Below are 12,282 nucleotides of genomic sequence, written 5' to 3' on the forward strand. Positions count from 1 at the left end.
CCAAAGATCGAATCTTATTTAGGGGCGACGGGATTCGCCATCTGTTTTCAAATTTCATTCCTCCATGAACTTTATTTTCCCTCGACTTTGGACAAAATTATAACCCGATCGATCCGCTTTCTGGCCACCTCCCGTCTACATATATTTTCCTTGTGCGGTCCCTTCACAGTGCAGGTCAAGTTTCTGTCTCACGTCCACGGGAACACGTGCAGAACACAGTCTGCGGCTGATAGAAACTTAAATGCAGGCGGGCTGATGTGCTGTGAGGTGGAGGTTCAGGCTCAGCACCGTCTCTCCCCCCCCCCCCCCCCCTCCTCCTTCTCTCTCTGCGCTCTCATCACTCCCTGCGCCCGGATCTCTCCCCTTCGCGATTTCTCCCCCAACACCTGCCTTGTGTCTCCCTGCTTTCCTGCATCAAACTACACCAGATCTCTTTCGGACAGTAGCCGGCTGCGGTGGAGCCCCTTTTTTTTTTTCCTGTCAACTTTCTTGTTGCTTCGAGGACAACTTTTCTCTCGCAACAGTCCTGCGCGCTTCCTCCCCATCTCACTCGTCTTGACCCCCCCCTCCCCCCTTTTCCCTCATGCCAGTGTAACTCCTGACTAATGTAGTTTAATGCAGGAGGAAGGATGCGCGGTCCGATCTGTTAAACTGCCCAGATCACCATCAGTCCTCTGCGCACGTCGACAGGATTCCCAACAACCCAAGTGGGAGCTGCTGGTCAAGTCAATGAAGGTGCATCGGTGAAGGTAAGCGTCCTACTTCCCTGTTCCGTTAAAGTAGCATTAATAATTGAGAAACGCGTCAAGAATAACATTCTCATGAGAAATATGGTGAGAGGGAAACATGCGCGCCTCCTGCACAAATTGATTGATGTTGGCTGTGTGCCTACACGCTTGTGAGCCGGAGAGTTGTCGAGCAGCGCAAAGAACGCAGTACGTCTCCATCCAAACAGATCCGCAACAATTCCTTGGCTAAAAGGTTTCTGCTTTAAAGGGAAAGTGCGCTGCGTTTGTCATTTATATCCATCGGCGGCTTCTGGGAACGAGGCGTTAATGGGAGAGGTTGATGCCACACAAATGTGAGATGAGAAGTATAAAAGTGGCAGGGGAAGTGGAGACCGAAGTTGGGGAAAGAGGGCATTCAAAAAAAAAAGTTGTCCAAGTCAAAACTGCATAGCAGGGCATGCGTGCACATGCGCAGGGTCATGTTTTAATATTTAGTGAACTTTGGTTTAACGCTGGATGCTGCATCTGTAAAGTTGACCATTAGTGCGTGCAGTTATACATGGAAATCCTGTCCCTCTGACTTAGTTCTTAACAGTAAATAATATCCATAAAGCTGGTATCTGTAGTTTATTAAACCATGACAATATGTCAGCTGCTTTACCTGGAGGAATTGCTCATTATGGTGCACAGGCAGCTTTCTTTCACATGTACCATTTTTATATGGCTAAGCATGACAAATATGGCCAAGTTTAACCAGCCGATGATTTGGTAAAAAGGGAATTTCACCCAGCGTAAGATCTCAGCATCATATTCTCGTGGCCCGGGGTGGTCCGCTCAGTTTCAGTGATTATGAAGAGCCCCTTCCCGAACGCAGAGAGCAGAGGAGTGGGACTCTAATCTTTGATGTCCAACCGATATATATGCACTCTGGCGCTGTTGCTTTGATGCAGAACAGGAGACTGACTTTATGAACTCGTACAATGTTCGGGTGAGTTTATACATCTCGTCAAGAGTCGTGTTGTCTTCATGATTTCACAAGACAATGTGCTCAAGGTCACTTTTGGCTCTTTCACCACACACGGTACAAATAGATCCTTGAGCAAATTGCTGTTTAGGTATTTTGCACCATCAAGAATCTCAAAATTTTCTTGTCTTATTATTATGATTCTCCAAGATTGTTACCAGATAATATTTTATCAAGGAAACCAAAATTCTCGCATATTGCCTTGACCGCACTATATCAGTTCTGCACTGATGCTCGCTGTGAATGATATCAAAAGCGTAAAACTGCTCCTCATACTCTCCCCTGGTCGTGCTTCCTCTGCTGATGTATAAGGTGTCCGAAAAACGCCGCACTGGATACTGTCAGCGTGACCTTTTCATTGATTTCAAGTTCACGTCACACAAGGTCAAAAACATCACTTGTAAAACTGAGATGGCTTCAGGTTTTTTACTCTCATTTTATAGATCAAAATCCAGTGTGCAGCGTGAACTGATTCTACTCTAAACGTGCAGGGGAAAGAGGGATGTCGCCTGTGTCTGTGTTAGCCATGCAATCAGAGAAGAAAAAATGTCAGTGACGGCACAACGCTGTGGCTGTTGTTCACATTTTTGGCTATTAAGCTTTGATGCAATAAAAGAAATCATCTACAATCTATAATGAGAGCCGGATCACATCTGAACTGATCAGGTGGTTTTTTTCAGTATATAAGTATATTTCAGTATATATATATCAGTATATAATTTCAGTATATAGATGAATTTCCTTTTTTTCTGCATGCGTTTTGCTGCTTCAGCTGAAACATTACCTTTTCAAAAGCCACAGCAGTTTGTCCAATGCCATTCAGATTTCAGTGACAGGAGATGCAGCATTTCATTGTTTGACATCATTCGTGAATTCATGCATTTCTTGAATGCCTACAACTATTCGACAGTGCACCTCACATGGCCTCATGCTGGTAAATGTAGATCTAAATTTTCAGATAACATAGTTCTCCTTGAAGTAGTTGAAATGTAGCATGCCTTTGCTTAAGACCTCAAAAAAAGTATCTCCCCTCATCACGGTAAGAGTCTTCCTTCTGTCAGCTGGGGAACGTTTGGATTTCCTGGACTCAAAGTACCTGGACTCACATCTAATCTGTAACACCTGCACCCAACATGGGGAGAATGACCTTGCCGAAAACTTCTTAAGTCTGAATTCCTCACTGGAGCTGACAAGAAGATGTTTAGTTCACACTGCAGTCGTGATACGTTTTTTCTTTTTTCTCCTACACAGCCAGGCGTACACTCCAGCAATTTTCACTTCTTCCTGAAAGAACTTTTCCCATTGACACTGATAATGTGTTCATCAATACGGTAGTTTTGTGCTTATTCTAAACCACATTATATCCGCACCCTCTGTATGAATCAAAGCTCTGTGAGGGCCCACTGCATGGGAGCGTCCCTCCATTGATTAGGTATTAGCTTAACCACCTCCAGCGCCCAGCCACTTGTTTGCAACTGGTGCTCTATTTCGGAGGTATTCAAATGATCACTAAGCATGGGAGCCAATATTTATAGAGGCTTTAACAGGTTCATTATAGTCAGTGGGGATGGTCGCACCGAGGGATGAAGCCCTCATAAAGGGCCCGGCCGACTATGTCCCCATCCACTGAGCATCTGACAGTACAGTCAATTGCTCCAATCATTCCTCATCTGCTTTATGGCCGCATGACATTTATCGCTGTTATGGGGTTAAAATAAAAGCATTAATGGATGCGAAGGACAAGGGGTGTATTCAGCAGGGTGCGGGGTTTAATCCGGGGTCACTCTGTGTAAAATCCATAATCCACTGGGTGACAGTTAGTGCCACCACAGGGTTTTGCTTGTATGCACGCACTGTTGCGTCAAATGGAGGCGATGAGGGAAATGCACACATTTTATTTACTGAAATGTGACAAAACCAAACCCCCTGCACGCTGTTGACCGCTTGTTCTCAATTTATTAACGCTGTTTTGATCCTAAGAGCTTTATCGTGCAAAATCACACAGGCAAAAAGCAAAAATTTTGTCTGAATTTTTGACTTGATGCACCTGTCAATAAGACGGTTATAGTAATATTTCCTGACACATGCATCTGCAAAATAATCAGTTGTTTTCAGATACACATCATTTCTCAGCCTGGATCTATTCTTTATGCCAAATGTTTTTCAGATTTTCTGTAGTGTACCACATTTGCAGTCAAACCTCCTGCATTTACTTGCACTCTTATTATTGCACTAAATCAACCATACCATACTCGTAACACAGTACGACAACCCGCAGATAGTGCTAAAATGTAGCTTCTCTTTTCTGTATTTGTCTTGCTATACACGTGTTTTTGTGATCCCCGTGTGTTGGCACAAATTTAGTCTTTCGCGCTTGTGTCCACTCATTTCTCCCTCCTTTCCCAAATCATTATTATTCTATTGCACTCCTCACAGTGCCTCCTTCAGCCCTGTTGAGCTTCTGTTTGAATTGTGTCTCTCGCTAAAACTATCTATTTGTGCTCCCCACTTTCTTTCTGCTACCTTCCTATCTTCCGCTACACCCAAAGCAGCTTTCCCTTTAGACAGCATGCCCCCTGTTTTGGAGTCACTGACCCCCCTCGGCTCTCTCCTCTCCCTACCCCGTCTCCCACTTAACCCCATATTTCACAGCTGAACTACGGCTAATTTCCCCCCAGTCCTCCGAACAGTGCTCTCTCTACTGCTGGAGCACGCTTAATTACCCACAATTAAAGCCAAACGCTAACGAGAAAATTGCTCTGTTATGAAATTACTTCAAAAGGACTAGAGTAAGTAGAATGGATTGGAGGAAAAGTTGGGTATAGCCTCGGGTGGCAGGGAAGAGCTTCTGTGCTGTGTTTTCCCCTCAAGCTGTCTCAGTGGAGTGGAGTATGCAAAGACTCCATTGGCAACACCCAAAGCTGTAGACTACAATATTCAACAGCTAAACTCTAGTGTTGGTACTGAGAAAGCACAAGTGTTCACTTTAGTAATGGGAGAGTGGATGCTTGAAAGCTTTGTTGTTAAGGAGGGGAAAGACTTTGGCTGCCAGTTTGGTCTCTTTAATCACAGGAGTTCAAAATGTGCCACAAGTGTATATCTTACCCTGCATTTCATGTGTCTCACTTAAAGAAATACAAGTTGTATTACATCTAATGACTGCACAGACCTAATGGCACTCACTGTAGCTGGTGTGACCAATGGACTGCCTGCACTCTATATGAAATGACATTATGGCTGCTCTCTAAGCTGATTACATTTCGTGTATTGAAAATGGCAACCTGTAATCACTGTACATGCCACGGTCTAAAGGCATTCTTTTCAATGACATATCACATCTGCTGTTGATAAAGAGCGTACAATGTTGCACCCAAGATGAGTTTCCATTTCAAGTGATCATGTTTTTGCAACAAAGCAAATTTTAAGACAGACTTGCTGTTTTACATTTGCTGCACAATCCAAAAAATGTGGAAGGTAAAAGCCTCCAAATGTAATGATTTTCTTACTTACCTCTCGTATCGAGTGATGCAAATAGTTTTGTTATCCTTTGCACAGCTTCAGAGTTCTCTGTCTCTGGAAAATTCTGACAAATTTCATAGGAATCCATCCATTAGTTCTTATAAATTTCACTCAAAAAAGCAAAAATGTCAACCGTGGTGGCGGCGATATATAGGAGTCATGTGTTTGTCTTCGGTTTCATGACCAACCATCCAAAAGTTGTCGTGATATTTCAGTCTGTGCGAAAGCGACAGATTCCTGGTGACTTTGGATAAACCACGGACCTCGCTGTGAGTTTCCATGGGGACTGTTTCTTTAGTGGGAAATAGTTAGGATGAAAACTCGTCACATGTTCACAGTGAGGTCTGTGGATTATTTTAGATAACTGGGACTTAGTTTTGGAAAGACCCATTGATGTTGAATTTTCTAACTCCCACTCTGCTCTGAGCACCAGAAATTCCTTTCACCTCTGTTGTATTGGAATGAGGACAGATATCTCACCTGCTGCCACCAGACCATGACTGGCAGGGGGGGAAAAAAACGGCCGAATGGTACCACCAGAACAAACCCTCCTACATTTAATAAGGTTACACTGCGATCAGGAGCACATTCTTGTAACATAACAGCATTATCTCACGAAACCTTGCTGGAACAGGCTTACAGCAGCCGAGTTGAATTGAGACACCCAGATGTTAGAGTGTATCCGGCACAATATACCTGACCACAGACCCCCATTCCCTGTCACCAAGGAATGAGCCGAGCCTTCCACGCCGACCTCCCCCCCCACGCCTCCCCCTCAACCTCCAAACCCAATCCAATCTACAGCCGGCAAAATGAAACAAATAAACACTAATTCGGATTATTTACGTCCAGTTTACACCACATGACGCAAGCTATGAGGGAGAAAAAAAGAGCTATATGGTGGGTGGATAATTGTAACAGTGGTAGTAATAAGTGCAGCGGCTACAGTGATAACAATTAGATTTGATTTCATTTGAGAATGCCTCCACAGCTGCTCCCCAGTCACCCCCTTAACCCCCTTCTTCCCCTTTTTCCCTTCCCCCCCTCCTCTCCCTCCCCTCGCTCCTCTCCCCCTAGATTAAAGTGGGTGTGTTAATTCCGTGGTGTAGCGATCGAACAGCTCTGGCAACAATGGGAAATGGGCTATTGATCAGAACAGCTCAGATTAAGACTAGGCAGTGGAGCTCTTTCTTGCTCTCTTTCCCCTCCTTTTCTCTCCATTTCCCACTTTCTTCTGCCTGTCTTCCTGTCTGTCCTGCTTGTGTCATCTCCCCCCTCTGTGCGCCTCTCTCCCTCTCTCTTGTCTTTCACTCCCACAAATAAGAAGAAAGAGTGTTTGCATGTATAAGAGAGTCTAACAATCTAGGAGGATTTCCTTGTCCTTCCTACCTTGTCCTCCTCCCTCTTGCTCTCCCCACTTCCCTCTCCTAATTTCTGTGCCGACAAGCGCCTCATCGAAGCTCTATTCTCTTGAAACATTAGATTTTAGCCTTATCAAATTTAATGCATACAGGCTGACAACAAATATATAGACGCCTCAAGTGGAAATATAATGCACAGAATGTGAGCCTTTTAACAGTTCGCCCTGCTGCAATTTGACATCCATTCTCAGTCACACCGAGGTCCCGCGTTGTGCCACAATTAAAATCCGCCCCATCAGAACAGCTCACATACCAAAATTAGCTGTCATGATGGGGCTGCCGGACAGAACACATTGGATTTGCATTGAATAGACATAAAACATACCAAATGTGAGGAGACAGCAAATCCATACAGTGAAAAGTGAGCTAAGAATCCCCTGCTCTACTTATATTAATTAACTCAGTCAATGTGGATGTGATAGGTCAGTTATTCATCCTCTTCCTGCACCTCTCCACTCTGTCACATATACCTCCCAGGTGTCAGAGGCTCAGACGCTCCAGCTGCTGAGCCGGGATCAGCGGGGGGAAAAAAAAAAAACACCCCTCAATGGATGTTAGAGTGAGCTGGTCTGAGATCAGTGGTTAGAGGTTGCTGGCGTGTTTCAGTGTGTCCGCTTCTGCTTTTGCCCTTTTGGAGTCTGGAGGTGACATGCACAGATGGAACAGACACTGCATACATGTACAAATACTGACACGCATCGGCAGCTCGTGCACACACACGCACGCAAGCGCACACGCACACACACACGCCAGTGGTCACATCAATATTGCCATGACCCTCTGGGGACTTGCAGTATTGGCAAAGCTTTCATCTGCTGAGTGTGTGAGTGTCTGATACTGCCTGCTATCCACACGCGCACACACACACACAAGCTTGACATACAGCCAGAAGAAAAAAAACAGTCATACACACAAATACAATTTGGGTGTAGCTTTGTGCAACCCAAAAATCAGGGAAAGGAGTAGAGAAAGAGGCAGCTGGAGGGGTTAACAAGCAGTGATGGAAGGCTGACATCAGCAGTGGACACTAGAGGGCGATAACGAGGTGCCTGGGTTGTGTTTGTGGTGATGTGGGAGGCTGTGATTGTGACCATGGCCGTGTTGCACCAACATTGCTCCTTTCTCTCAACATTTGGGGGGCTGATTTAAACAGGCTGAGGCATGTAAGCAAGGAAGGCATACTTTATTAATCTCATAGGTTATTATTTTTTTCATTGCAAAAACAGAACCTGTATAATTGATATACGGAGAGATGTCGGTTCAGTGCCTTGTCCAAAGACACCTCTGTAGTCACTCGCCCAAATAATGACTGGTCTGAGCTGGACTTGAATCGGCCAACCTGCAGCTACCAAGCCAAGTCCCAATGGACCGAGCTACTGCGGCCCTGAAGACGGCCCTCTGACAGATTCATTTGTCCTTTTATTCTTTCTTTTTTTCAAATTTCAATCAGGTTGTCAACTTATTATTATTATTTTATAACTGATCAATGTGCTGATTATTTCCTTTATTAGTTGATCAAGCATTTGATGCATGAAATGTCAGAAAGCAGTGAAAAGTGCCCAGGGTGCCATCTTCAAGATGCGTGTTTTGTATCACAAACCCGAACCCCAACAATATTCAATTTATAATGATATAAAACAAAATAACAGCAAATCTTTACATTTGAGATGCGGAAACCAATGAATGTTCGGCATTTTTGTATTAAAAAGGCAAATATCAAAATAGTTGTCAACTGATTTTCAATTAGCTGACCAGTCGCTTCAGCTCTGATTTCAGTGAACCCATCATCACCAGTGGAAATCCTTGTTACTGCCGAGTTGCTCCTGCTACTAAAAATGATTGCCTCCCAAAGCTACTTTCTACTTCCAGCATCTGGTCAGTGCTGATGTGCCCCCGTACCCTCCCCGGCAGCGGGGGCATGTCACGTTAGCAGTACAAGAATTTGACCTTTTTCCACTGTCAGAGTTGTTACAGATCATAGTAACTTCAGCGAGACTCCCAGCAGAGAACACAGCACCACTTTCTTCCTCCCAGTTCCAGTCCCCTTATTATCTTATCCTTCGACCCCTCTCCTCTCCTCTCCTCTCCTCTCCTCTCCTCTCCTCTCCTCTCCTCTCCTCTCCTCTCCTGATTCCCATGTCATAGATTCCAGCTCTCTGCACTCAAGTGAGTTCCATAGGTTTACCTAATTGATTATTAAGTTGCTGATTGGGGATCAATTAAATAATTAAAGTTTGTTAAGGGCAGAGTCGATTTACTGGCATGTGAGCCAGAGGAAGCGTGCCCTCTCCTCTGTGTGTGTGTGTGTGTGATTTCATCCACGTAGACGGTTGATAGAAGCAATGCTATTGAGTTGAAGACAGATCATGTGTTTCATCGCAATGTGGGTTTTGCTGCAGGGACAGCAGGGAAAGTGTTGACAAGAACAGTGAATTTCTTCGTAGCGGTTTATCTACTTAAGCCAGACTGACAGGCAGGGCTACACCTTTAGTGAGTGGCTTGGGTTTCCTTCATATTCATGGAGGAGAGAGGAAAGTTTCTCGGTAGCATTTCACTCCATGTAAAGACAGGAAGTGGCTGTGCTTCCTCGCAGATTCAGACTCGTATCCAGCTTCAGTTTAGGTGGAGGCTTTGTCTCATAAAAACACCATCAGGCACATTGAATCCCAGTTGCACCTGCAACTCCTTCAAGTGACCACTTTCGTAGCCCCTTTGGGGAATTGCTTAGTGACTCAAGTTGAGCAACTTTTGGGGTCAACGTGTTGATGATCACAGTGAGCAGTCCCTGGTGCCCAGGAGGTGAAGCGGAGGAGATGGACAGGCTCCTCTTATGGTGCTAAAGAGAGCCTGAAAAAAAGAAACACAAACACACATCATTACACTACACACACACACACTCTCTCTCTGTCTCACACACACACACAAACCTCATATATGAGACAGAGGAGCGGAAACGGGTCGAATCCTACTTCAAATTCTCTTTCCTCTCGGCTTGTCGACCGGGGAAAACAAACCAACCCGAGGCACAGCGAATGGGGATTTACTAATTAACTACTTACACACACGCACACACACACTGGGAGAGAGAGAGAGACACACACACACAGAAAGAGAGAGAGAGAGAGATGCACACCTCCTCCTCTCCCTCCCTCCCTCCCTCCCTCCCTCTGCTCTCCTCCCCGGGCTCAGGTTGGTTGTAGTGCTGCCTCTCCGGTCGCTGGCTCGCTGCGCCGTCAGAGTGAACGCGTGTGGATAGACCGGTCGCACTTCAGCCGGCCAGAGCTTTAACACCACTTCCTGAAAATAAAAGCTGGAGGTATGTTGTCTTCACTGTACAATTTATCACCTGTAATATTTATCGTTTATTTTAAATTTTGGAAAATTGATTTTTATGTTTGTGTGTGTGTGTGTGTGTGTGTGTCGTGGAAGAAAAAGTTCTGGTTGGTTGTGCACTAGTGTTTGAAATAGATGTGCTGGCGGTATTATTGTTCATTATTTTACTGCTGTTGCTACTAACAGTTGTTTTGCCTGTAATACTCATAATAATCAGTTTGCGGGTTGAACCTTGCAGTAAAAAGTTAAGCGTGCGTAATTTACGCAGGATTTGGCACGTCTTGGATTGAGTGTTTTTAGCTTCTTTTGGGAAACTTTCAGTCTTTTGCCAGCGCGCACTCACGCACCAGGAGATGGAAATAAATAAATATGCTGGGTTTTTTTGTTTATTTATTTTTTTAATTCTTCTTTTTTTATTTTATTTTGGCGTGCATGTGTGCAGGTGTGAAAGTCTCGGCTGCACCGAAGCACTTTGATGCGTTCAGCTGTCGGCGTTGGCCCGGATTAGCCTTTAAGTGTCTCTATTTGTTAAAGCGTCCAGCCCTCACCTCCACGCCGCCGTATCCATCCGTCAATTAAACAGCCTCTCACACGGGGCGAGCTGCACGAGACCCCAGCCGGTGCATCTCTCTCTCTCCCCCCCCACCCCCTCCCTCCCTCTCTCTCTCTCTCTCTCCTTCTTCTCTGTCTGGTCCATCACTGTGTGAGTGACCCCGGTTAATTTACCTTTATGAATATGTTAGAGAGTGTGTGTGTGACGTTCAGGCTCGGTTGCATTTATTTATTTATTTTTCTTCCTTTTTCACTCTCGTGCCTCCTGAGCTCTGCCAGCAGCTTGGGGGGTAAATGTGCCTGCTGATATTTTTGGTTTATTCCCGTCTTTAATTAGCATAATTAATGAATTCATCAGTTGTTTGTTTTCGTTGTTTGTTTGGTTTTTTTTTTTTGTCTTAAAGTTGGACTCATTTTTGGCTTCACCCACCTGCCATGACGAGCCTGAGTTTTCCAAGAATGTCCCAGACAGAATGTTAGATTTCAAATGTGTATCATCAGTCTGATAACACTTCTAACCAAAAAAAAAAAAAAAAATCAACCAATCAGGCACAACTGTGACTATCTGTGACCATCCGTCAATGTGTTCACACAAGGAAAATGCCGAAGTTTACTCCATCAGGAGCGAGGCCGGGGATTTGTAGCCTGTGTGTGCTTTCAGACCCGCATGGGAGTCTGTTTCAGAAGTGGGCGCATCAATACAGTGCGGAGCCAAACTTGGAAAAAAATAATATTTGGAATAATCTTTATGTGTATTGGCTGGTTTCTCTTGAGATTTTTTTTTCTTTTTAGGTGTTTACCCCCTTACAACTTTGATGCATATTTATGTGCGCCGTGGGTGTACTCCATCAATTATTTGTGCCCGTATATTTACAGATAAACAGTGTTTGTAAATCAATACATGCATGTAACTATTGCAGATTAAGAGATAGATCAATGGATCCACCCTAACTCCGGCCAATGTTGTTTTTCTTCCGTCAGTTATTCACATCCAACTTTACTCACCAGTCTGCGTCAACAAAGTTTTAAAGCGCGTGTGTGTGTGTGTGTGTGTGTGTGTGTGTGTGTGTGTGCGTGTCTCTGGCAGATAAACAGGATTTACAAGTGAGGAAGCTTTGGGTTAACTTGTTTAATTTGCAGTAGACAACACATCAATTTACCCAATAATAATAATAATAATCCTAATAATGCATTTGTTTTAAAAATAAGAACATGAAATAAATACAGTATTATTTATTATGATTTGTAGCTGTTTTCCGGCATTATCAAAAGTCGTTTGGGCTTTTTGCAACTTCACTCCAATCACCCAGCCTGGCTGTCAGCCTCCTGGCCTGAAACACTTGGTCCTGCCGCTGGATTTCTGGATGTGAACTTCCAGGCCAACGTGTTGAGCCTCTTCCTGTCCAGCCTCGTGTGGATTATTCCCCTGGTTTTGTGCCTCTCCTCGCCGGCCGTCTCATCCGTCTCTGTGCTGTCAATACTTGGTGGAAATATTTCCGACATTAAATGGCATTTGGGGAAATTTCTCCCCACGTCACTCACCCTCCCCTCCTTCATCCTTCACCTCGGCACGACCGGGCATGAACTCGTTAACCCGTCCAATTACATTTGTTGTTATATCAACGCTTTAACGCCGCTGCTATTTACCACAGACTGTGCACTCACATATCATAAATACTTCTCCAGTCACTCATAGCACTTGTGT

At 44.5% G+C, this 12,282-nt stretch overlaps 1 protein-coding gene across 1 annotated transcript in view; it reads left to right on the plus strand.

Moving 5' to 3' along the window:
- Positions 1-616: 616 nt before the first annotated feature.
- erfl1 (Ets2 repressor factor like 1) overlaps positions 617-12,282 on the plus strand; it is a 49,384-nt gene continuing 37,718 nt past the window's right edge. The window contains exon 1 of the mRNA XM_070835760.1: positions 617-749. The gene's annotated coding sequence lies outside the window, so the exon portion shown is untranslated. The remainder of the gene's footprint in view (positions 750-12,282) is intronic.

The sequence above is a fragment of the Pempheris klunzingeri genome, chromosome 8, assembly GCF_042242105.1.
Source record: "Pempheris klunzingeri isolate RE-2024b chromosome 8, fPemKlu1.hap1, whole genome shotgun sequence".
Lineage (NCBI taxonomy): Eukaryota > Metazoa > Chordata > Actinopteri > Acropomatiformes > Pempheridae > Pempheris > Pempheris klunzingeri.